The following is a 27,981-nucleotide window of genomic DNA, read 5'->3' on the forward strand; positions in this document are numbered from 1 at the left end:
CCCTCACTCCCCACGCGTGCATCCACCATCACCCACAATCACCACAAATTCAACCACCATCGCACTCACTCCCCACACATTCTCCCACCATCATGCTCGCTCCCACACACTCCCCCACCATCACGCTCGCTCCCACATGCTCACCCACCGTCACACTCCTTGCCCACACATTTCTACACCATCGCGCTCACTACCCTCACACTGTTATATTCTCTCCAAACACAGTCCCGTAAACATCAACCTCACCTCGACGCGCACAGCCACCTTCACCCACACGTTCTCCACACAATCACACTCTCTCTACATACACTTGCTTTTCATCACTGTCACTCCCCACGCGTGCACCCACAATCACCCTCACTCACCACATACTCCCCCACCATCGCCCTCAATCCACAGACACTCCCCACCATTTCTATCACTCCCAACACACTCACCCACCACCAACCTCATTCCCCGCACACACTCCCACACCATCATCCTCACTGCACACACACGCCCTCACCATTACACTCACTTCATACCTATTCCCTCACCATTGCTCCCACTCCCCACACACTCCCCCACCATCACACTCTGTCCACACATACTTCCCCACCATCACCGTCACTCCCCACACGTGCACCCACAATCGCCCTCACTCACCACATAATCACCCACTATCGCCTTCACTCCACAGACACTCCCCCACCATCTCTATCACTGTCAACACACTCCCCTCACGAACCTCACTACCTGCACACACACCCCACCATCACCCTCACTCCACACACACTCCCTCAGCATCACTCTCACTACCCACCATCATGCTCACTCCCCACATACTCCACCCCATCAATCACTCTCCCCTCACAGTCCCCCACCATCACATTCACTCACCAGCCACTAGCCCACCATCATCCTCACTCTCCCACATAATCCCCCACCAGCACCCTCGCTCCCCTCACAAGCCCCGACCTTCACCCTCACTCCCCAAACACTCCCGCATCATCATCCTCACTCCAAAAGTCACTCCCCACAATCAGCCTCACCCCCAAACGCTCTCCCATGAACACGCTGTTTCCACCCACAGACTGCCAGCATCAGCCTCACTCAAAACACACCCAATCGTCACCTTCACTCCAAGCACACTCCCCCATCACACCCATGGCCCACACACTCTCTCAGAATCACCCTCACTCCTCAGATGTACACATGCATCACCCTCACTCATGACACACTCACCCACCATCACCTTCACTCCCAACAAACATCCCCAACATTACACTAACTCCCCACACACAATCACAAACACACTCGCACACACCATCGCCCTCTCTCCACACCCAATACCGGTCATCACACTCCCTCCACACACCCACCACTACAAGTAGGCTAACTCCCCACTCACCACACCACTGCCGCCTTATCTCCCCACACTCTCTCGCACCATCATGTTCTCTGCCCTCACACTCCCCCACCATCAGCTTCACTAATTTCACATGCCCCGACCAGCACGCTCGCTCTCCGCATACAACCCACCATCATCCTCCCACCCCACACACTCCCCCCCCAACATCACCCTCACACAATACGCATTTCCCCACCATCACCCTCACACTGCTCACACATCCCCACCGTCTCACTCCCCATATTTTCTTCCACCATCACCCTAACTGCCCAAAAACCCTTCCACCATCACCCTCATTCCCCACATAGTCCCCCACAAACACTCACGCTCCCCAACAAACAACCGCACTGTCACCTTCACTCCCCACACACTCGCCCACCATCACATCACCCCCACACACTTTCCCACCATCACAAGCACTCCCCACACACTTCCCCACCAACACCCTCAGTGCCAACTCACTCGAGCACCATTACACTCACTCCCCACACACTCCCCCTTCATCAGGCTCACACCCCGCGAACTATCCCACAAGCACTCTCAGTCACCACACATTCCCCCAGCATCATGCTCACTCTTCACACATTCCCCAAAATCACACTTACTCCAAGGACACTCACCCTCACACTTAGGACCCACACACTCTCCCAGTATCGCCCTCACTCCCCAGACATACTCAACCACCAACACGCACACTACCCACACAGACACCCACCAACACACTCACACCCCCACCATCACCCTCAATCCCATACAATACCCCACCTTCACCCTCACTGCCCACGCAACCCCCCACCATCAACCTCACTCCCTACATACTCCACATCGATCAGGATCACACCCACAAACGTCCCTGTTAGCACCCTCACTCACCACACACTCCCCTACAATCATGGTCAGTCCCCACACACATCCCCAACAATAACCTTGCTCCGCACGTACTCCCACTCCATCTGGCTCACTCCACATACACTGCCCCACCATCACCCTCAGTCCCCACACACTCCCCACCATCAACTTCACTGCTCACACATTCCCCCAACGTCACGATCACTCCGCAGACACTACCTCACCATCATGCTCACTCTCCTGTGCACTCCCCTACCACGAACCTCACTCTACACACACGTGCAAAAGTCACCCTCATTCCCCATACAGGCTGCAACTATCACCCTCACTCCCTGCAGGGGCCCCACCAACACGCTCACATCCCAACACACTCCCCATCAGCTGCATCACTCCCCAACACACTCACTTACCATCAACCTCACACCCCCACACACTCATCCACAGTTATACTCCCTCACCACACACTCCCCCACCATCACCCTCTCTCCAAAAATACAGTCCCCACGGTCACCCTTACTCGCCACACACTCTCCCATCATCACACTCACTCCGCATACACTCCCCCACCATCACGCTCACTTCCAAGACACTCCCCCACCATCACGCTGACTCCCCACACCCTCCACCACCATTACCCTCACTTCCCACACACGCCCCCTCCATCATGAACACTCCCCCCACGTCTCCTCCACCATCACCCTCACGACCCACATGTGTAATCGTCACTCCCCACAGTCATCCCACCATCATGCTCTCTCCCCACTCACTCCCCCACCAACAACCTCACTACCTATACATTCCTCCACCATCAGACACTCCCTCAAACACTTGCCCACCATCACCCTCACTCCCCCCACACACCCCAACCACCACACCCACTCACCCATACTTCAACATTATCATGCTCACAACGCATATATCCCCCAACATCAACCTTGCTCTCCACACACTCTGCAACCAGCATTATCTCGATCCACACGCTCCCCCACCTAACTCTCTCTCCCCCACCCACTTCCCTACCATGAAGCTCACACCCTTAAACACTCCCCTGCCATCATGCTCACTCCGCTGCACACTCCCCCAGCTTGTCGCTCACTCTCCTGGCATACTCGTCCAACATCACCCTTGCTCCCCACACTCTTCCCCACCATCTCCTTCGCTGCTGACACACTCCAACACCATCACGCTAACTCCCCCACACACTCTACCATCGTCATGCTCACTCCACCCGGCGCACACACTCACCATGGTGCCGATTCTCCTGGTACAATTCCCCTGCCATGACGCTCACGCCCTCACCCACTTGCCCACGTTCAAGCACACTCTACAGCACACACCACAATATCACACTCAATCCCCCGTACAGCAGAATAGACTGTGTAATTTGGAGGAGAAGAGATAGACAGACAGACAGTCTAAGAGTTGGAGGGAGATATGGCGGGAGGGGGACAAATGCAAAGAGGTGAATTCTGCTGAAGGCCAGGTCTGAGTTGGGGGACCCAGAGGTGAAAGCAAGGACACAGTGACTTAATGCCCGCTCCTGAGCTCTGGATCTGGTCCCCTCCCGTTCCCTGAAGGACCTGGAGTTGGGATTGTGTCTGTCTCTGTCGAGCTCAGCTTCTAAAACACAAAGACAAAGAATCTTTCACTCTGCTGCTCGGCACGTTTTAATGAGCATCTTTATTGTTTTAAAATTGAAGGGATTGACATAGTCAATCTGCTGCCTTTTCTCACTGGCCCCTGAGTTGTGAGCAACATTGAAATGTGTCCCTGTAATGCCCATGCGAGATAAGATTGGACAAACCAGCGCAACCCTCAGTCTGTTGACAGTGCGACAGTCTGCTCCATTGCTGAAACACTGAAATGAAATGAGGAAATCCCAGATGGATTCTTTAGTGAGTAAATTTGATTGATTGATGAATTTGGATAAAGGGGTATTTCAGCACATTCTTCAGCTGCTGTCTGAATTTCGTCTGGGTCACTGCATAAATCGCGGTGTTTGTGCAGCAACTGAGGAGCTGCAGTATGAAGCCCAATTCCCGCACAAAGGGATCTAGATACACAATAAAATACCCAATCAACCACATCCGTCTCCATATGGCATACACCATGAACGTTGACCATAATACGATGAAATTGGCCGAGATCACAAACAGTAAAATAATGGATTTTTTTCGGTTTCTCATTTCTGTGTCAGACTGAGCGTCCCCATTGGTGTGAGCGCGGAGTCTCCTGCGGGCTCTGCTGGTCACTAAAATGTGTCTGACGGTGAGAACATTGAGCAGCAGAATCAGGAGAAATGGGACACACGGGGTTAGAATGTGATGGAGAAACTCGATTGTGACCCAGACAATGGAGTAATAAACAGCGACTGTTACACCACAAAACCAGGGGACATTATCCAGCCAATAAAAAGGTGTGAGCATAAAATACCAGAAAATGTTCTTTAAACAGCTCAGCACAGTCACTGCTCCCAGAACAACAGCCGCCGTTTTCTCACTGCAATATTTACTTTTCAGCTTCTGGCAACAAATGGCCACAAACCGATCAAAGGTGAAAGTGACGGTGAACCAGACAGAGCAGTCAGTGGCTGCGTAAAGCAGGACAGCGTGGATATTACACACGGGGACGGAGTACTCCAGGAAATAAAACTGTTCCCGAAAAACAATGGGAATGTGTCTCAGTGTCAGGTCGAAGATAATAACCAGTAGATCCGCTGCTGCCATGGCTCCCAGGTAATGTCTGACACATGAAGACAATCCACAATCTTTATAAAGCAGGACGTAGATGGTCACTACGTTAGCTGTGAGGAAGGAAAACAAACACATTATGCATCAGCCTGGAGGCAAAGGGACCCGTTTGAATGAGGACCCAGTGAGATTTTCAAATGTGTCAATGTATGCAGAGGTTTGTTAAAATAATTGTAGCTGGAATAACAAATGGTAAAGTCGGAATTACTGAGGAAAAAAGTGCCAGAAAACACAAGAACCCCTCCCTCTCCATACACACAGAGACACATCTTAGCGAGTTCTGAGAAGGTTTGTAGCTCTGGTGAAGGTTCTGGATGTAGGTTCGCTCATTGAGCTGGGAAGTTAATTTCCAGACATTTCGTCACCCTACTAGGTAACATCTTCAGTGGGCCTCAGGCGAAGCAGTGTACACGATACCTGCTTTCTAATTATATGTTTGGAGTTCTTTGCGTTGATGATGTCACTTCCCGTGAAGATGTCATTTCCTGTGTTGACATCACTTCCTGTTATTTTGCTCTGGGGTGGTCGATGGGTCTAACTCGATGTGTTTGTTGATCGACTTTCAGTTGGAATGCCATGCTTCTCGGAACTCGCATGCGTGTCGCTGTTTGGTTTGTCCTAAGATGGATGTGCTGTCCCAGTCGAAATGGTGTCCTTCCTTACATGTATGTAAGTATACTAGTGAGAGTGGATCATGTCGTTTAGTGGCTAGTTGGTGTTCATGTATCCTGCCTGTTTGTCAAAAGTCGTATTTGTGACAGTTCTTGCGCGGTAATTTATTGTTTGTTCAAGTCACCGAGGTCCGGCCATTCACAAACAATGTCAGGGATAGAATGATCCAGGGAATGTCAGTTATAGAATTTTGGGGACAGAATTGTCCGGGGAATGTCCGTTATATAATGTCGGCTATAGAATTTTCTGGAGAACGTCATTTATGGAATGTTGAATACAAAATGTTCCGGGGGAATTCTGTTATAGAATGTTGGGTGTAGAAGGTTCAGGGGAATTTTCCGTGGTTACACCAGCACCATTCCATCCGTTTTCCTCCACTCCATGGATGACTGTTTCGACAACACCTCGTGCTCCCGCGAGGAGGTTGAACAGTTCATAAACCTCCCCAATACTTTGCAGCCCGATGTCAAGTTCACTAGGACCATCTCGGACGCCTCCTTCTCCTTCCCTGACCAACTCGGACAATTCCATCCCTGAGGCACTTTGGGTTATCAGCAGCGGCAACAGCAATGGCCTTCCCTCCATCACCGAGTCAGAAGTGGGCTGTTCACTGATGGTTCCAAAATGTTCAGCAGTATTCACAACTACACCGATACTGATGCAGACTATCCTGCCCATCAAGAGTTTTAAACAAGAACAGAAAGAGGTAATTCTGCCTTTGGATGCTGTTACTCAGCAACTGGAGCAGAACCTTTAATATTGCAGAACTGTTATAGAGAAAACTTAAGGGATCACTCAAACTTTTTAAGCTGCAACACAGGAATACGAGGAGGACTGGTTACGGAGCCGGGAACTGGGATGAATTAACACAGTTTAATACTAATTAACGTTCGCCCTGACACGGTGGCCAGTACTGGGGCATCACCTATTTGCAACCAGTGTAAATGTTTTCGATAAATGGAACAAATGCATTCGAACTAAGATCGATAAGAGGCGAGATTATCAAGAGGAGGTAGACAACCTGTAAGTGGATAAGCAATAGACAATAATTTTGCAACTGGAATATAACGAGGAAATCCATGAAACTGATGTTTTTTTTCAGGAAGAATAACCGGCTGTATAATACATAAAAGGGGAGAGATGACAGGACTTAGTGAAACAGTGTGCACTGCAGGGTTCACTCTGAACCATGCAGTCATGGAAGTGTTGCTCCATTTCCCTGATGGTCTTCTCCCTGATGATCCAAGTGGCCCCATTTCTCTCAGTGTGCACTGGATATTATGATGTGGTTGGTTGGCGGTGGGGTGTGGTGAACTAAAGGGTGTCTTAAGCCGTATACCAAAGGGATGGCCATCCTTTCTGTCGACTGGAGACCCAAAGCCAATGGGAATGGCTGTTTGCTTCTGAATGAGGAGGTTGTGGCTGCAGCCAGGACAGTGGGTAATCACTGACATGATGTATTGGACACACTGTATCATTAATGGAATGAGATACGAAGGGTCCAATCACTAGAATGTGAAGAAAAGGCATTGCTAGATCAGCTGAAATAGTTAGTTGTGTGGCATTTTCAGCACACTACAAAGAACCGTTAACTAAAATGAGAGTACTGTGTAGATATAGCACTGCTTGGTCCAGCCAGACATCTGCTGAGTGCGGAAAAATGTGCAGACCACAGCAGTGCATTGATGGAGAAACACCGATTAGATATCTGTCCAGCACCTGGAGCTGTGCAGACCACAGCAGTGCACTGATTTGTAAATTCGGACTAGATATCTATCCAGCACCGGGATCTATGCCGTCCACAACAGTACAATGGTCCATAAACCTGGACGAGACATCTGTCCAGCACCAGGAGCTGTCCGAACCACAACAGTACATTGATCTATAATCCTGGAATAGATATCTGTCCAGCAAGGGTACCTGTGCAGACCACAGCAGTGCACTTACCTAAACACTTGGACTAGAATTCTGTCCAGCACGGGGACTGTGAAAACGTCAACAGTGCATACATCTATAAACCCGGAGGAGATAACTGTCCAGCACCGAAAGCGGTGCATACCACAGCAGTGCATTGATCTATAAACCTGGAATATTTATCTGTTGAGCAAGGGGAGCTGTGCAGACCACAGCAGTGCATTGATCTATAAACCCTAACATGATATCTGTATAGTACGCGGAGCTGTGCAGACCTCAGCAGTGCTGTTTGGCAGAAGTTCACAGAACAGAATCAGCCAAGTTAATCTTTGCTTTAAGTGTGTTCAAGTGTGTTTAACTGAGTTCAAGTGTGTTAAGTCGTGAGTAGAGTGGGTTCTTCCTTGACTTTATGTTTTTGGAGATATGTCTCTTGATTAGACTTATAATATAAGCCATAATTATTAATTTAACCTGGGCAGCGCTTTGTAGAGAAATAAGACGGTGTTACTTTTTGGGTCTATGGATTGTGAAGGAGCAAAAATCATGTTTCGTACAGTGATATGTACTTCTTGTTACATTATGGGAGTTTAAAGACAGTTCACAGGTTACTGCGGATTATATCTGCCATAAATGCTGTTGGATGCGAATCTTATCAGATCGAATGGATCAGTTCGAGAGACAGTTAGAAGCATTGAGGAATTTGCAACAGCAACTGTATCTGATGGATGGCAGTTGTTGGAAGGGGTGTAGTCTCAGACACAGTCATATGGATGGGTTAAATCCAGGAAAGGTAGGAGAGGTAGGCACCTCGTGCAGGAGTATTTTGTGGATATACCCATTTCAAACAGGTATGCTGTCTTAGAAAATGTAGGGTATGATGGATTCTCAGGGGAACGTAGCACGAACAGACAAGTTTCTGGTATTGAGACCGGCTCTAATCCATCGAGGGGGACGTCATGTTCCAAGCGCTCAATTCTGTTAGGGGAATCTGTAATCCGAGATACAGACAGACGTTTCTGTGGCCAGCAGCGAAGAAGCAGAATGGTGAGTTGCTTCCCTGAAGCCAGGATCAAGGATATCTCAGAGAGGGTGCAGAATGTTCTCACGGGGGAGATAAACCAGCAAGAGTTTATTGCCCACGTTGGAACTAACGATATGGGAAGGGAAAAGGTTTAGATTCTGAAGGAAGAATACAGAGGGTTAGGCAGAAACTTTAAAAGGAGGTCATCTGGATTACTCTCGGTGCTACGAGCTCGTGAGAACAGGAATAGGAGGACCAAGCAGATGAATGCATGACTGAGGAGCTGGTGTATCAAAGTAGGATTCACATACTTAGATCATTGGAATCTCTTTTGGGGTAGAAGTCACCTGTAAAAGAAGGACTGAATACACCTAAATTGAATGGGGACTAATATACTGGCAGAGAAATTTGCTCGATCTCCTCGGGAGGATTTAATCTAGTAAGGTGGAGGGGTGAGACCAGGGAGAAAGTGAGGAAAGAGATCAATCTGAGACTGGTACTGTTGATAACAGAAGCGAATCAAACAGTCAGGAAAGGAAGGGAAAAGGTAGGACTAATCAATTATACTGGGTTTATCTCAATGCAAGGGGCCCAACAGGGAAGGCAGATGAACTCAGGGCACGGTTACCTACATGGGACTGGGATATCATAACAAGTAGAGAAACGTGGCTCAGGGATGGGCAGGACTGGCAGCTTAATGTTCCAGGATAAAAATGCTACAGGAAAGATAGAAAGGGACACAGACCGCAGGGGGGAATAGCATTTTGATAAGGGACAGCAGTACATCGGTGCTGAGGGAGGATATTTCCGGAAATACATCCAGAGAAGATATTTGGGTGTAACTGACAAATAACAAAGGGATACTCACCTTGTTGGGATTGTATTATACACCCACTAATAATCTGAGAGAAATTGAGAAGCAAACTTGTAAGGTGATCTCAGCTATTTGTAAGAATAATAGACTGGGACTGCCATACTGTTAAAGGTTTAGGCGGAGAGGAATTTGTTAAGTGCGTGCAAGACAATTTTCTGATTTGGTATGTAGATGCACCTACGACACAAGGCGCAAAACGTGACCTACTCTTGGGAAACAAGGCAGGGCAGGTCACTGAGGTGTCAGTGGGTGAGCATTTGGGGAACAGTGACTATAATTCTATTAGACTTAAAATAGTGTTGGGAAAAGATAGATCAGATCTAAAAGTTGAAGTTCTAAATTGGAGAAAGGCCAATTTTGAAGTAATCAAGCAAAAACTTTCAAAAGCTGACTGGCCCAGATGTTCGCAGATAAAGGGACAGCTGGAAAATGGCAATCCTACAGATATGAGATAAAGAGAATCCAGAGAAAGTATATTGCTGTTAGGGTGAATGGAAAGGCTGGTAGGTATAGGGAATGCTGGATGACTAAATAAATTGAAGCTTTGGTTAAGGAAAAGAAGGAAGCATATGTCAGGTATAGACTGGATAGATCGAGTGAATCCTTAGAAGAATATAAAAGCAGTAGGGGTATACTTAACAGGGAAATCAGGAGAGCAGAAATGGTACATGAGGTATCTTTGGCAAAAGATCAGCAAGGTTGCCTTTATGTGGAGCCACTGAAAATGGGGGACATACGAAATGAGTATTTTGAATTTGTATTTACCCTGTGGAAAAGGCTATGTAAGATACAGACTGTCGGGAAATAGATGATGACATCTTGAAAAATGTCCAGATTACAGAGGAGGAAATGCTGAAATTGGTAAAGGTGATCTGACGGAAGACGGGAGGTTGGGAAACGTGGTGTTACTGTTTTAGAAGGGTGGTCAGGACAAGCTGCGGAACTACACCCAGTGAGCCTGACCTCGGTTGTGGGCAATCTGTTGGAGGGAATCCTGAGGGACAGGATGCACAACTATTTGGAAAGGCAAGGACGGATTAGCGATAGTCAACATGGCTTTGTGCATGGGAAATCATCTCTCACAAACTTGATTGAGCTTTTTGAAGAAGAAACAAAGAGGATTGATGAGGGCAGGGCGGTAGATGTGAAACATAAGGAATTCAGTAAGGTGTTCGGCAAGGTTGCCCATGGGAGACTGATTAGCAAGGTTATATCTCATGGAATATGGGGAGTACTTGCCATTTGGATACAGAACTGGCTCAAAGGTAGAGGGTGGTGGTGGAAGGTTGTTTTTCAGACTGGAGTCCTGAGACCAGTGGAGTGCCACAAGGATCGGTGCTAGGCCCTCTCCTTTTTGTCAATTACATAAATGATTTGGATGCGAGCATAAAAGGTACAGTTAGTAAGTTTGCAGATGACACCAAAATTGGAGGTGTAGTGGACAGCGAAGAGGGTCAGCTCAGATTATAACAGGATCTTGACCAGATGGGCCAATGGGCTGAGAAGTGGCAGATGGAGTTTAATTCAGATAAATGCGAGATGCTGCATTTTGGGAAAGCAAATCTTAGCAGGACTTATGGACGGAATGGTAAGGGTTCAGATCAGAGTTGTGCTGGAAAAGCACAGCATGTCAGGCAGCATACTAGAAGCAGGAAAACAACGTTCGTAGCTAGCATCCTTCATCAGGAATCTTAATGGTAAGTTCCAACGGAGTGTGGCTGAACAAAGAGAGCTTGGAGTGCAGCTTCATATTTCCTTCAAAGTGGATTCGCAGGTCGATAGGACAGTGAAAAGGCGTTTGGTATGCTTTCATTTATTGATCAATACAGGAGTTGGGAGGTCATGTTGCGGCTATACATGGCATTAGTTATGCCACTGTTGGAATGTTGCGTGCAATTCTGGTCTCTTTCCTGTCAGAAAGATGTTGCGAAACTTGAAAGGGTGCAAAAAAGATTTACAAGTATGTTGCCAGGGTTGGAGGATTTAAGAGATTGGCAGAGGCTGAACAAACTGGGGGTGTTTTCCTAGAGAATCGGAGGCTGAGGGGTAACCTTATAGATGTTTCCAAAATTATGAGGGGCATGGATAGGGAAAACAGGCAAAGTCTCTTCCCTGGGGTCGGAAGACACGAACTGGAGGCATAGGTTTAGGGTGTTGGTAGGTGGGACTAGATTGGTTTGGGATATCAGGGCGGCATAGTCGGGTCGGACCGAAGGGTTTGTTTCTTGACGACTCTATGACTCTCTCCGTCCAGCACAGTGAGCAGTGCAGTCCACAGCTCTACAATGATGCATCAACCCGGACGAGGAATCTGTTCAGCACTGGGAGCAATGCCGATCACCGCAGTGCATTGATGTATAATCCCAGAGTCGATATGTGAGTTTAGATCAGAGTGACGCTGGAAAAATACAGCAGGTCAGGCAGTATCCGAGGAGCAGGAAAATTGACGTTTCGCATAAAAGCCTTTCATCACGAATCGGCGGACCAGATATCTGCTCAGCGCAGTGTACTGTGCAGAACACAGCAGTGCACTGGTCGACAATGCTGGAATAGATATCTGTCCAGCAGAGTGAGCTGTGCAGACTATAGAAGTGCATTCATCTTTCAACCCGGACTCGATATCTGTCCAGCACCGGGAACTTAGAGATGACAGCAAAGCATTGATGTTTAAACCCAAACTTGATATCTGGACAGCGCAGGAGACCACAGCAATGCGTCGATATCTTAAACTGGACTAAATATCTGTCCAACACGGGATGCTGTGCAGGCCACAGCAGTGCATTGATCGATAAACACAGACTAGATATCTGTTCATGACTGAGAGCGAAGCAGACTACAACAGTGCATTGATCTATAAACCTGAATTAGATATCTGCCCAGAACGGGGAGCTTGCAGACCACAGCATTGTGGTAATCTATAAACCCGGACTAGATGTCTATCCAACACGGGAAGCTGTGTAGATGACAGCAGTGCATTGATCCCTAAATCTGAATTAGATATCTTACCAGCACAGGGGGCTGTGCACACCAGAGCAGTGCACTAAGTTATAAACCCGGACAAGATATCTATCCTCCACGAGACGCTGTTCTGATCACAGCAGTACATTGTCCCATCCACCCGGAGTAGGTATCTGTCCAGCACCTGGAGCTATGCAGAGCATAGTAGTGTATTGATCTATAAACTTCGACTAGACATCTATCCAGCATGGGGACTTGCGCAGAACACAGCAGTGCTTTGAACTATCAACCCAGACTAGATATCTGTCCAGCACAAGGAGCAGTCCATTCCAGAGCAGTGAATTAATCAATAAGCCTTAACCAGATGTCTGGTTGCACGGGGAGCTGTGCAGCCAACAGCAATTCATTTATTCAAAAAAATTAGACTGGATACCTGTCCAGCACCGGAAGGTATACCGACCTAAGCAGCGTATTGATGTATAAACTCGGCCTTGATATCTGTCCAGCAAGGGCTGCTGTGCAGATCACAGCAGTGCATCGATCTATAAACTTCGACTGCATATCTGTCCAGCACGAGGAACTGTGCAGACCACAGCAGTGCATGCATCCATAAACACGCACTCGATATCTGTCCAGCACAGGGAACAAATCAGGCCGCAGCAGTGTAGTGATCTATAAACCCCGACTAGATAACTGTCCAGCAGCGGGGGTCGGAGGTGTGGGTGTGTGCGTGTGTGTGTGTGCAGACCACCAGACTGCATAGAATTATAAACCGGGCTTTCATATCAGTCCAGCCATCAGGAGCTGTGTAGACCGCAGCAGTGCATTCATCCATAAATCCGGACAAGATATCTGTCCAGAACAGCGAGCTGCACAGACGACTGCATTGTATTGATCAATACACCTGGACTATTTATCTGTCCAGCACAGGGATCTGTGGAGACGAGAGCAGTGCATCGATTTATAAACCCGGGCTAAATATCTGCCCAAAACGGGAGGGGCTGCGCAGTACATAGCAATGCATTGATCTATAAACCCGGACTAGATATCTGTTCAGGATGGGAAGCTATGCAGACCAGATGAGTGCACTAATCTATACACCCAGATCAGTATTCTACAGAAAAAGAGATGGTGTGCCGATCACAGCATTGCATTGACCTATATGCGCGGCCTTGATATCTGTTCTGCACGGGGGGCTATACAGACCACAGCAGGGCATTGATCTATAAATCTGGACTAGACATCTGTCCAGCACATGGAGCTGAGCAGACCACAACAGTGCATTGATCTATAAACCTGAATTAGTTATCTGTCGAGTACGGGGAGCTGTGCAGACCACAGCATTGCTCTGATCAATAAACCCAGACAAGTTATCTCTCCAACACGGGAAGCTGTGCCGATCACAGCAGTGCATTAATCTATTATCGCGGCCTTGATATCTGTTCTGAACCGGGGGTTATGCAGCTCACAGCAGGGCATTGATCTATAAATCTGGACTAGATATCTGTCCAGCACAGGGAGCTGTGCAGACCACAACAGCGTGTTAATCTATAAACCCATACTTCACATCTGTCCAGCCTGGGGAGCTGTGCAGACCACAGCCGTGCATTGACACGAAAACCTGGACTAGGTTCAGCACCGGGAGCTGTGCCAATCATAACAGTGCAGGGATCTATAAAGCCAGGTTAGATATCTGTTCAGAACAGGTAGATATGCAGAACACAGCAGTGCACTGGTCAATAAAAATGGAATAGATATCTGTCCAGCACAGGAAGTTGTTTTTACTACAGCAGTGTAGTGATCTACAAACCCAGACTAGATATCTGGCCAGTACCGGGGGTGGGAATTGTGGGGGTTGCGCAGACCATCGGAGTGCATTGACCTATAAACCCGGCTTAGATATCAGTCCAACACCATGAGCTGTGCAGACCGCAGCAGTGCATTTCTCTTTAAATCCGGACCAGATGTCTGTCCAGCACGGCGAGCTGTGCAGACGAGCGCAGTGCATTGATCAAAAAATCCGGAGTAGATATTTGTCCAGCACCGGGAGCTCTACAAACCACAGCAGTGCCTTGATCAATCACCCTGAACTATTTATCTGTGCAGCACAGGGATCTGGGGAGACCGGAGCAGTGCATCGATTTATAAACCCGGACCGAGATATCTGTCCAACATGGGGACCTGTGCAGACCACAGTAATACATTGATTTATAAATCCGGACTAGATATCTGTTCAGGATGGGAAGCTATGCAGACCAGATCAGCTATGCAGCACACTAATCTATAAACCCGGATCAGATTTCTAACCAAAACTAGATGCTGTGCCTATCACAGCAGTGCATTGATCTATAATTGCGGCTTGATATCTGTTCAGAACCGGGGGTTATACATACCACTGCAGGCTATTGATCTATAAATCTGGACGAGATATTCTGTCCAGCACAGGGAGCTGCGCATACCACAACAGTGTATTCATCTATAAACCAGGACTAGATATCTGTCCAGCCCGGGGAGCTGTGCAGACCACAGCAGTGCGCTGATTTTAAACCCGGACTGGATATCTGTCCAGCACTGGTAGCTGTGCAAAGTACAGCAGTGAAATGATGTATACACCCGGGCGAGATATCTGTTCAGCACCGGGAGCTATGCAGACCACAGCAGTGACTTTATCAATTAACCCGGACTAGATATTTCTTCGGGACGGGGAGCTGTGCCGATCAAAGCAGGGCATTGATCTATAAACGCGGACTCAATAACTGTTCAGCACAGGGAGATCACAGGAGTGTATTAATTTATGACCCCTGACTAGGTATCTGTCCAGCACAGGGAGATATGCAGAACAAACTAGTGCACTGATATATAAACCCAGAATAGATATCTGTGCAGCACAGGGAGCTGTGCAGAACACAATAGTGCACTTACTTATAAACCTGGACCAGACATCTATCCAACACAACGAGCTGTGTACACCACAGCCACGCATTCATCTATAAACCCGGACTAGATATCTTCAGCATCGGGAGCTTTGCAGAACACTGGAGTGCACCAGTCTATGAACCCCTGCTAGATATTTGTCCACCACCGAGAGATGTGCAGACCAGAGCAGTGCACTAACCTATAAACCCACAGTGGATATCTATGCAAACCGTGAAGCTGTGCCAATCACAGCAGTTCATTGATCTATAAACCCAGACTAGATGTCTGTCCAACAGTGGGACTTGTGCAGACGACAGCAATGCTTTGATCTATCAACCCGGACTAGATATGTGTCCAGCACCGGGAGGTGTGCCGAACACCGGAGAAAATTGACTTATAAAACCATCCTTGATATCTTTCTAGGCCCAGGAGCTGTGCGGACCACAGCAGGGCATTCATCGAAAAAAACGGACTACAAATCTGTCCAGCACGATGAGTTGTGCAGTCTATCGCAGTGCATTGATATATAAACCGGACTAGATATCTGTCAAGCACCGGGACCTGTGCAGACTACAGCAGTGCATTGACCTATAAACCCAGCATTGATATTTGTCCAGCACGGAGAGTTCTGCACACCACAGCAGTCCATTAATCCATGAATCCGGACGAGATAGCTGTCCAGCACATTTAGCTGTGTTAATCACAGGTGTGCATTCGTCTATCAACACGGGCCAGATATCTGTCCAGCACAGGGAGCTCTGCAGAACACAGCAGTGCACTTATCTATAAATCAAGACCAGATACCTATCCAACACGGGAAGATGTGTCGATCACAGCAGTGCATTGAGCCATCAATCCGGACGAGTTATCTGTCCAGCACCGGGAGCTGTGAAGACCACAGCAGAGGATTAATCTATAAACCTGGAATAGATATCTATCCATCATTGGGAGCTGTGCCGATCACTGCAGTGCAATGATCTATAATCCTGGTCTATATATCTATCCAACGCAGGAAGCTATGCAGACCACAGCAAGGCACTGATCGACAAACCCAGACCAGGCATGTGTCCAGCACTGGGAGGTGTGCACAGCACAACAGTGCATTCATCTATTTAAAAAAGGGTTAGATACATGACCAGCATGTGGATCTGTGTAGGCCACAGCAGTGCTTTGTTCCATTAACCCGGAGTAGATATCTGTCCAGGATCGGGAGCTACACAGCCTACAGCATTGTATTGATCTCTGAACCAGACTCGATTTCTGTCCAGCACCGGGAGATCTGCTGATCACAGCAGTGCACTGAACTATGAAACCGAACTAGTATTCAGTCCAGCTCAGGGAGCTGTGCAGACCACAGTGGTGCGTTGATTTATAAACCCAGACGAGATATCTGCCCAGCACCAGGAGGTCTGCAGACCACAACAGTGGTTTAATCAATTAACCCGTTCAAGATATCTCTCCAGGACGGGGAGCTGTGCAAACCATAACAGTGCATTGATCTGTAAAACCAGATTACATATTTGTTCAGCACTGGGAACTATGCAGACTGCAGCAGTGCATTAATCTATAAAAAACAGACTACATATCTATCCAACATGGGAAGCCGTGCAGTCACAACAGTGAATTTATCTATTAACCCGGAATAGATCTCTGTCCAGCACGGGGAGCTGTGCAGACTACAGTAGTCCATTCATCTATAAACTTGGACAAGTTACCTGACCAACACGGGGAACTCTACAAGGCACAGCAGTGCATTTATCTATAAATTTAGACTAGAAATCTCTCCACCACGGGGAGCTGTGCAGGTCACAGCAGTGCATTGACCTTCAAACACGGACGTGATATTTGTCCAGCACCAGGAGCTGTGCACTCCACAGCAGTACATTGGTCAATAAATCCTTCCTAAATATCAGTCCAGCACCGGGAATTGTGCACACCACAACAGTGCATTAATCCATGAATTCGGACAAGATATCTGTCCAGGACCTGAAGCTGTGCCGATCACGGCAGTGCATTGTTCTTTAAAACTGGAGTCGGTATCTGTCCAGCACAGCGAGCTCGGCAGACCACAGCAGTACACTTATCTATACATTCGGACCAGATAACTATCCAACACGGGAACCTGTGTCCGATGACAGCAGTGCATTGATCCATGATCCCAGACTAGATGTTTTTCCAGCACGTGGAGCTATGCAGACCACGGCAATGCATTGATCTTAGCCCGGACGAGATACCTGTGTAGCACGCGAGCGGTGCAGATCACAGCAGTGAATGGTTCTGTCAATCTGGGATCGATATCGAGCTATGCAGACCATAGCAGTGCCATGATCCAGAAACCTCCACTAGATATCTGTCCAGCACAGTGGGCTGTGCCGATCACAGCAGTGCATTGAGTTCTAAACCCGGACTATGCACCTGTCCAGCACAGGTAGCTGTGCAGACCACAACAGTGCATTGATCAAGAAATGCGGGCGAGATATTTGCTCAGCGAGATGACCTATGCAGACGATAGCAGTGCATTTATCAATACACCCGCACTAGATATCTGTCCAGCACAGGGAGTTATGCAGAGCGCAGTAGTATAATGAATTTTAATCCGGGAATGGATACCTGTCCAGCACGGAGAGCTGTCCAGACCACAGCAGTCCATTGATCTACAAACCCAGACTGGATATCTGTCCAGCACAGAGACATCTGGAGGGCACAGCGGTGCCTTGGTTTATTATCTTGGACTAGATAGCTGTCCAGCCCAGGGAACTATGCAGACCTCAGCAGTTAATTGATAAGTAAATCCACACTAAATAAATGTCCAACACGGGGAATTATGCTGACCACAGAAATGCATTGATCTATGAACCCGGACTAAAATTCTGTTCAGGATGACGAGCTATGCAGACCACAGCAGTGCACTAATCTATAAACCCGGATCTGGAGTGGGACCATTCGGTGCATCCATTTTGGCGTGAGTGATTCGGCGCAGCCGGTTTGGCGCAGCCTATTTTGGTGCAGGCCCATTTTGCCGTAGACCCATTTTGGCGCAGAACTCTTTTGTACTTATTCGGTAGCTTGTAGTGATTAATAAAATAAATTATAACCCATCAAAATGCTATCAACAATTTTGTTGTCAAAACGTGGAAAGGAAAAGTGCTCATAAGACGGCTATATGTAGATATTTGAGAGATATGCTGCTGATAAGATTACCAAGCAGTTTGGAACAGATTGAAATGAATTTCATTTCCCTTGCTCTAATTTTGAATGTTGTTCTTGCACTCCTCCAAATTACAGTGAGAACGGTTTGTAAAGTCCTTAAACAAATCCAGTGGCAGCATACGAGCCAGAAACGGTCATGTTCATCTCCTACTGTTAATACCTGATGGAAGACATTGCAATGAAACAGATAAAACTGCTCTGGGTCTCCAAAGGCATGGTGTGAATAAGTAAAGAAGAGTGACGTGTCCGGAAGTTTGCACAGGGTATAAATGTTCCAGCTGAAACTCCTCTGCTTCGCAAGCACATTGTGTCTCTCCTTTGTGTACTTAATTCTGGGCTTTATTGTTCACAAGCTTTTAAATTTTCAAAGTTACTCCGAAGGGAATGGAGGAGGGTAGTCGCAGAATGGAGGCTCATGTGGCGAGATGAGGACTCGAAATTGAAAGCACAGTGCTGTTTGGCGAATGGGTCTGCTGCGGCCTGAAATTGTGTGCTCTGGGTCATGTGTGCTCTGGAGACTCAGCCCGGTGCAGTCTGGAAACTGGGCTCTGTGCAGACTGGAGGCTAGGCCTATTGCAGCCTGGCGACTGGGCCCAGTGCAGCTTGCAGACAGAGTCGTGGTGACTGTGATCAGTGCCATCTGCAGACTGGATTCCATGTGGTCTGGAGACTGGGCCGAGTGCATTCTCGAGACTGTCCCCGGTGCAGTCTGCAGACTGGGCATAGTGCAGTCTGGAGACTGGGCCTGATATGGTCTGATGACTGGACAGATTGCGGTTGGAGACTGCGACCGGTGTGGTCTAGAGAATGGGCCTGGTGCAGACTGGAGACTGGGCATAGTGCAGTCTGATGATTAGGCAGATTGCTGTTGGAACTGGGCCCAGTGCAGCCTGGACACTGGGCCCGGTGTGGCCTGGAGACTGGGCCCGCTGTGGCCTGGACACTGTGCTCAGTGCAGTCTAGAGACTGGCTCAAGTGGTGCCTAGAGACTGGGCCTGGCGTGTTCTGGAGACTGGTTCCACTCCATGTTGGAGACTGGTCCGGTGCAGCCTAGAGACTGGTCCAGGCGTGGACTGGAGACTTGTCGTGGTGAAACCTGGAGACTAAGACAGCTGTGCTGTGAAGACTGAGCCCAGTGTATTCTGGAGACTGAGGCTGCTTTACTGTAGAAACTGAACCTAGTTTAGTCTGGAGACTGAGTCGGGTGCAGTCTAGAGACTGAGGCTGGTGCGGCTTGGTAATTGGGACAGGGGTGGCCTGGAGAGTGGAGTCAGTCTGGCCTGGAGACTGGTATCGCTACATCCTGGAGACTCTGCAAAGCGTGGTCTGGAGACCCGGCCCAGTGCGGTCTAGAGACTGAGCCCATTACCGCCAGGACACTGGGTCTGGCGGAGCCTGGAGCCTGGTTTCAGTGTGGCTTGGAAACTGGGCCCAGCATAGCCTGGAGACTTTGCTGGGTGCAGTCAGGAGAATACGCCCAGCACACTGTGGAGACTGGGTCTGGTATGGTCAGGAGATTAGGCACGGTGCGATCTGGAGAATGAGCCAACCACACTGTGGAGATAGAGTCTGGTGTGGTCAGGCGACTGGACCCAGTGCAGTCTGGAGACTGGGCCCAGGGATGGTCTGAACACTGGACCCGGTGTGGCCTGTATACTCTGCCTGGTGCAGTCTGGAGACTTGGTCCGGTGTGTCCTGTAGATGGGACCTGGCGTGGACTGGAGACTGGGTCCAGAGCGATGTGGAGACTGGGCTAAGTACGGGTGGAAGTTTCAGTGTGGCCTGGGTTCTGGGCCTGGCGTGATCTGGCAATTGTGCCCAGCACAGTGTGAAGTCTAGGTCCGGTCAGCCTGGAGACTGGGCCCCAATGCGGTCTGGAGAATGGACCTGATGTGGTGTGGACACTGTGCCTGGCGTGCTGTGGAGACATGCCCTGTTCGACCAGAAGACCAGGACCAGCATCGTATGGAGTTGAGCCGGGTGTGGCTGGGGCTAGGTATGGCTTCATCTGGAGACTTGGCCCAGCATGGTCTTGAATATGAGCCCATTGTGCCCTGTACTGAGCCTGTTGAGGTCTGGAGACTTGACCCGTAGTGGAGTGGAGATTCTGGAGACAGAGCCCCGTGCTGTCTGGATATTGTGCCAGGCGCAGACTGGTGACTCAGCCCAGTGCAGTCTGGAAACTGGTCCCGGTGCTGTCTGGACATTGGGAGCGGTGCACCTAGGAGACTGAACACAGCGCCGTCTGGAGACTGGGCCCAGGTTGCCCGGAGACTGAGCCCGTTGTGTCCTGGGGACTCGCCCCGGTATGGCCTGGAGACTAGACCTGGCATGGTCTGGAAACAGGGCCGTGTGCAACTTGGAGACTGGGCCCTGTGCAGCCTGGAGACTGTGCCTGGTGCAGTGTACAGACTTGGCTCGGTGTGTCATGCAGACTGGGCCTGGTGTGGTCTGCAGACTGGGCCCAGAGCGCTGTGGGGACTGGGCCCTGTACTCCTGCAGACTATGCCTGGTGCGGCCTGGAGACTGGGTCCGATGCGTCCATGGGACTGAGCCAAGCGTGGCCTGGCATCTGTACACGGCACAATCAGAGGTGTCGGCCCGTCGCAGCCTGGAGACTGAAGTATTTATACTAAATACTTCAGAATCTGTACCTGGGTATCTTGCACCTAAGATGGCTACCGCAAATGAAAACCTTGCAAACAGTCCACTGCATTCATTCGTGCGCACGACACAATGCAGCCATTTCAATTCAAATGTGAAGGAGTGACTGTCTTTGATGCCTTTTCCTAATAAAGCTGTTGCTTATGCAGTGGCATGTGTTGGGGGAGGGCAGCAGACGATGGATACACATCACTTTAAACACAAGAGGGAGAGACAGAGAGAGTAAGTGAGTGAGGAGGGATAGTTTGATTCTCATTTTCAGTGGATTCACTCCCAAAACAAAAGAAACCCAAATGCTCAGATACACAGATGCAGAGATATGCATGTTATTACAGCAAAGTACACATACACAAACACACTCAAAACAGACATACACACACACAAAACCATAAATACACAGAAACACTCATTCCATCATTCAGACATTCAGTCCCTCATACTGGCCCCACATTTATTTCGCCAAGGAAATAAGGCAGCGCAAGTGACTGTGCTGTGAGAGTGGGAGCACTTTGGGACCAGTGACCACAATTCTATGATCTTGAACATAGCTTGGAAAAAGATAGGTTTGGTCCACACGTTAACGTTATAAATTGAGGCAAGGCCAATGGTGAAGGTATTAGGCAGGAACTTTCAAACGATGATTGGGGCATATTGTTCACCGATAAAGGGAAATCTGACACATACGGGCCTTTCAAACATGATAAATGAGAGTTCAGGGACATCATGTTCCTGTTAATGTGAAATTCAATGCTCACAGGAGTAGTGAATAGGACATGACAGCCGATATTGTAGCTCTGCTCATGGAAAGAGAAGAAAGGGTATGTCAGGTTTACGCAGCTGGGATCGAGGGAATCCCTTGAGCGTACGGGGTGTAGGGGAACACTTACCAGGGAAATCAGCAGGCCAAAAAGTGGGCGTGAGATAGCTTTGGCTAGTTTGGTTAAGGAGAATGGAAAAAGATTTTACAAGCATATTGACGGCAAAAGTGAACCTAGGGAGAAAATTACGCCCCTAAAAAAATCAAGCAACTATCCTTGTGTGGTTCCACAGGCGATGAAATAGGTTTACTACGTTTATTGTCGCATGATCTCAAATGACAATTTTACAAGTCTCCACGTGTGATGCAATCTTATGTACAAAGTCCCCCTCACCCCAAGGTGCAGAGTCATTATACAAAAGAAAAGAAAGTTAAAGAAAACAGTGTTAAAACATGAAACGTTACAGCCCTTCCTATAAACCTGGAAAAAAACACAGAAATATAGTTCACTGTTCAACAACACAGTCCACAAGTGCCTGGCCATGCTGGATTCACCGTGCTCACATGGACTCCACCGCCCTCCAAGCCACACACCCCACTCTGCTGCCTTACAGGTTGTTCCTGATGGATAGGTGAGGTCGCATCTGAATATATCATGTGGAGAAAGGTATAGAAGTCAGGGACATTGGGGGAAAAATTCATGTAGTGATGTTTTGAAACGAGGCCACATAACAGAAGAAGAAATGCTGGAGGTCTGAAAATGCATAATCAATAATAAATACCAAGATCTGTTCAAGTGTATCCAAGATCGTTGTGGGAAGCTGGGGAAGAAACTGCGGCGCTCCTTGCTGGGTTATTTGTATCATGTATCATCTAATTCTGATTTCTCTGCACAGATGCTGCCTGACCTGCTGATCTTCCCCAGAGGTTTCTGGTTATTGTTCCCGATTTAGGTAATGTTTTTGTTTGATTGACAGGCTGAGGCACTGGAAGACTGGAAGATAGCTAATGTTGCAATATAATTTCGAAAAAAAAGCTGCAAAGACCCAGGGAACTGCAGACTGGTGAGTCTGATGTCAGGGGTGTTTAAATTTTCGGAGGAGATTCTGAAGGACAAATCTACATGCATTTCGAAAGGAAAGGTCTGACCTTGGATAGCGACTACGGCTATGTGTGTGCGACGTTGTGTCTCACAAGCTTGAGTGAAATGTTTCAAGAGGTGATCGGGAAGATCAATTAAGGTAAAGCAGCATGCTTTATCGAACTGGACCTTTGTGAGACACAACAAGGTTCCACATGATAGGTTGGATCACAGGGGATCAGGGAAAGCGAGTCAATTTGATACAAAATTGGCTTGACACGCAGAGACAGAGAGTGGTTGGAGATATTTGCTGTGCCACAAGGACCAGTGCAGGGTCCACTGTTGTTTGTAATTTTGATAAATTATGTGGATGAGAATATACGAAGTAAGTTTGTCCACTATGCTAGAATTGCTGGTATGATGGACAATGAAGAAGGTTACTAAATGAAAATGAGATCATAATCAACTGTGTCAGTGGGCTGAGGTTTGGCAGATGGAGCTTCATGCAGATAAATGTGACGTGTTGCTTTTTGTTAGACAAACCAGGGAACTGGGGAGTATTGTCATTCAGAGAGAGCCCGGAGTGCGGATAGATAGTTCCATGGAAGTGGAGCTGCAGGTAGACAGGGCAGTGTAGAAAGCAGTAGGCATGCTTCCCTTCATCAGTCAAAGCTTCATCACTGAGTACAGGAATTGGGACAGCATGCTGTGGCTGTACAAGAGAATGATAAGGCTAAATTTGGAGTACTGAGCATAATTCCTTTCGCTCTGCAACGTGAAGGTTGTTATAAACTGGAATGGGTGCAAAATATTTCAAATGATGCGACGAAGACTGGAGGATTTGAGATATAAGGACAGCCGGGATAGGCTTGGAATGTCTCCCCTTTTGCGAAGGAGGCTGAGGATGACCTTATGCAGGGCAACGAAATAATCAGAGGTATGGATAGGGTGAGCAGCCAATGTCTGTTCCCCAGCGAAGAGGTGTCCAGAACCAAAGGGCACAGGTTAAAAGTGAGATGGGAGAAATTTAAATGTGATCTAAGAGGTAACTATTTCACACAGACCATGCTGCATATATGAAAGTGGCACGGGGTATACAATTACAACATTTAAAAGGCAATCGGATGTGAACATGAATATCAAGGTGAAGAGGGATATGTGCCAAATTCAGACAGATAGGCTTAGTTCAGTATAGGAAACCTGGTGCGCATGAACAAGATGTACCGAGGGTATATTTGCATATTGTATGACTCTACGACACTTTGCCTCTAAAACTCTTCTTTCATCGCCAATTCTTTGTTGCCCTCAATTCATTTCTCGCTTGAAAATCCTCTGCAAACATCGAGGTAGTCTTACTTTGAAAAGATAATTCCTAATATTGATGTAGCATTGTAGACCATTGCAGCAGCAGCAGAACTGTACTCAACCACAATCTGTAACATTTTGCCCGGGATCATCCCTCAGTCTATCATTACTATCAAACCGATCAGTGAGGAGTGTGAGTGAACATGCCAGGGTCAGAGCCATGTGCATAGAAACTTGATGATAACCCGTTCCAGCGACCTCATGTTGCTGCTGACGTGGCAAGTGCGGACGAAATGATCCCAAGACCAACAGGTCAGAGCGAAGCTCTGCATTCCTGCCACATTTAGTCACAAATGCTCATGGGAGAATAAACAACTTATTGCAGGAGATGGCTCCACAAATATCCCTATCTTAAATAATGGAACTGTCCTGTACATCAGTGTAAACGACAATGATGTGGACTGTTCACATCTTCAGACAGAAGTGTTCGTTCGACTATCCAACTCACCCTCGCCATGATGCCCACAGAATCACAGATGCCCATCTTCAACTAATTTGATTCGCTGCACGTGGCATGAACAAACAGTTGAACACAGTAGATATGACAAAGACAATGGGCCCTCACACCATTCCTGCAAAAGGACTGAAGACCTGTGCTGCACAACAAGCCGTGTACCTGGGGAGCTTGCTTCATTCCAGCTTTAAGACTGACATCTACCTAGCAATGTGGAAAATTACTCAACTATGCAACGTTCCCTAAGAGGAGAATAGTTACAATCTGACCGATTACCACACCCTCAGTCGCATCACGATAATCAAATCGGTGGGAGTTCTTTTTGACAGAGCTGCCAAGCAGCACAGAAATAACCAGCTCAGCGTGGTTTCCGATAGGTCCCTTTGTGGAGATTCTTCTGATGTGGAAATGTCACTGAATTACTAATCCAGACCATGATAATGCTCTGGCAGCTGGTAGAAGTTAAAGACAATGCATAAATTATCGAGTTCTAAAATTTGGATTCAGTAACCTGACATGACATTGAAGCCAATGCCTATTGTAAACACCAATTTGTTTCGTCAAAGTACTTTGATGAAGAAAATCTCCCAGGTCTTCCTGGCCATGCCTGAAAGTGACACTGGACACACAGACATATCATCAACTCTTCAATTGTGTACGAACCAGCCAAGAAATACACTTAGTTGTATTAAACTGCTCCGATATCTTAAAAGATAAAACCGGACAGAACACCCGACCTCATTGTTGGATAATGGAATGGGAAAAAGAGTCCTGTAGACTCGCTGAGACCTCCTTCCTCACATCTGACAGCTTGTGACAATATATGTAAAGCTTTCCCACAGACTGCACAGAAACATTTGTATTGTATAGGTCATTCAAAACATGGAGCCTTCCCGATGTGTGGGTTTATTTGAGAATATCACCTCAATGCACTTTATCCAAACAATGTACATACACCTTAATATGATTAACCCCCGTAACAATATAAAATAGAAACTGCATTGATCTCTTTGAACCATTAAGTTTTCCACCAAATTCCCAACCTGTTGGCTGATGCTCTATCTCCACACAATACTCCTGCTCTCTCCCTCCAATGTACAGATTTTTTTTTAAATTCAGATTCCACAAACTTATGTAGGAGAGAATTTTCAAGGTTCACCAGTCTTTGAGTGCAGACATGTATTGTCACATCAATGCAGAGTGACCTGCCTGTACCTAATACTGTGGCCTCTGGTTTTGGATGTTCCAGTAACATTATCATCCCTATCTCCAACCTGTGTCGCCCTGTCAGAGTTTTATATATTTTACTGAGATCTCCACTCATTTTCATGGAATGGAGCACCAGTCACCCAACACTCTGCTCCCACAAAAAAGCTGTCATTCCAGAGATCAGTCCAGTCATCCTTTGATGCATTCCTTCAATGTTAGGTTTGTCCTTTATAAGGTAAGGAGACCAAAACTGCACATAATACTGCGCAATGTTGGAGATGTTGCCTCAACAAAGCCCTGTACAGCTGCAGTAAGTCAACATTACTCATGTACTCAAATCCCGTTGAAATAAAAGTCAACACACCATTTACCTTCCTACCTGCTTTCTGTTCCTGCAATTTTGCTTTCAGTGCTTGGTGTACAGGGAGAGACAGGTTATTTACAATGTTACATCTACCCACTTGGGTCTATATCAACTGGGAAGTGTGCCAATGCCATTCCCGATACTGACCTCTGGCATCAGAACACACTGCCCTGTATAGACCTCAGAGTTCTCGACAAAAGGAAACAAAAACGGACCATAATTCCCTTTTTCAATCAACATGTTTAACCAATCCCTTTTCAAATGGTAGGCTACCGTTCTACTGTTCTCACCAAAGTACACAGCGGCACATCTAGACAATTTCCTCATCATCTGCCACATATTTGCCCATTCTCTCCACTTGTGGCAATCCCCTTGAAGATGTTTTACACCCTCCTCACCCACTCACAATCCAACATCATTCAGTGTCATCAGCAGGTTTGGGAATACTGCGTTTGATTCACTCAATTAAGTGTTTGAGATCTATTGGGAGTAGCTGGGACTCAAGGACTGATCCCTGTGATACCCCACATACTTCTATTTCAAAAAATAATCCTTTTAATCCTGTACTCCGTTTCCTGTCCGCTCTCTCATTCTAAAACCATGTTCATGTATTAGCTCCATTCCCACAAGGTTTGATTTTGCACACGAGGCTTGGTACTTTAACAAAAATCTTTCTGAAAACCCAAATGCACCCATTCTTCTCCATAATGTATCGGGCAGTCAGTTTCTCAAAGATGATCCCGACTTCATAAATCTATGTTGACTTTGTCTAAATCCATTACTTGCAATACCAACAGGTTCTCGCAAATCATTTATTCACTAACTTCATTCTATTCTTCTTTTCTCTCTCCAGGGTTATGTCTTCTAGTGTTACTGGGAAGATTATTTTTTTCGTTTGGTTTCTTCTGTGACGATAGAACTGAAGTAGTTTATCCAAGTTCTGCTATTTCCCTGTTCTATATTCTCCATTCTCTGGTTTCAGACTATAATGAAGCTGCACCTGTTTTCTGTAACTTTTCCTATTAACAGTTCACTCTACAACTCCAGTTCACTCTATAACATTTCAGAAACTCATCAATTCCTATCTCAGGATTCTCAATGATTGACCTTCCACAACCATATAATCATAGTAACAAAGACTCTATACCGTCAGAAACACAGCTCGACTTACATTACTCCCACTTTCCTGTACCAGGCCTGTAGCCGTGAATGTCATGGAAATTCAAGTTCTCATCCATGTACTGGTGAGAGTTGAGAGATTACTGGTGACGACTCCCCTCTGAAAATGGTCATTCCAGTTCCCAACACCCTTTTGGTGAAAAACGATCCTCAAATCCGCACTGAACCTCAAACCCTTCACTTTAAAAGTGTTCCACCCTGTTCTTTACCCTTTGACTAAAAGGAACAGCTGCTCTCTATCCACCTTGTCCATGCTCCTCGTGATGTTATCCTTGTCAACCACGTCCCTCTCAGACTTATCTGCACAAAAGTAAACAGCCCGAGCTTATTTTGGATATAACTTGCCAGGTTACG

Source organism: Chiloscyllium punctatum, chromosome 33, assembly GCF_047496795.1.
Source record: "Chiloscyllium punctatum isolate Juve2018m chromosome 33, sChiPun1.3, whole genome shotgun sequence".
NCBI lineage: Eukaryota > Metazoa > Chordata > Chondrichthyes > Orectolobiformes > Hemiscylliidae > Chiloscyllium > Chiloscyllium punctatum.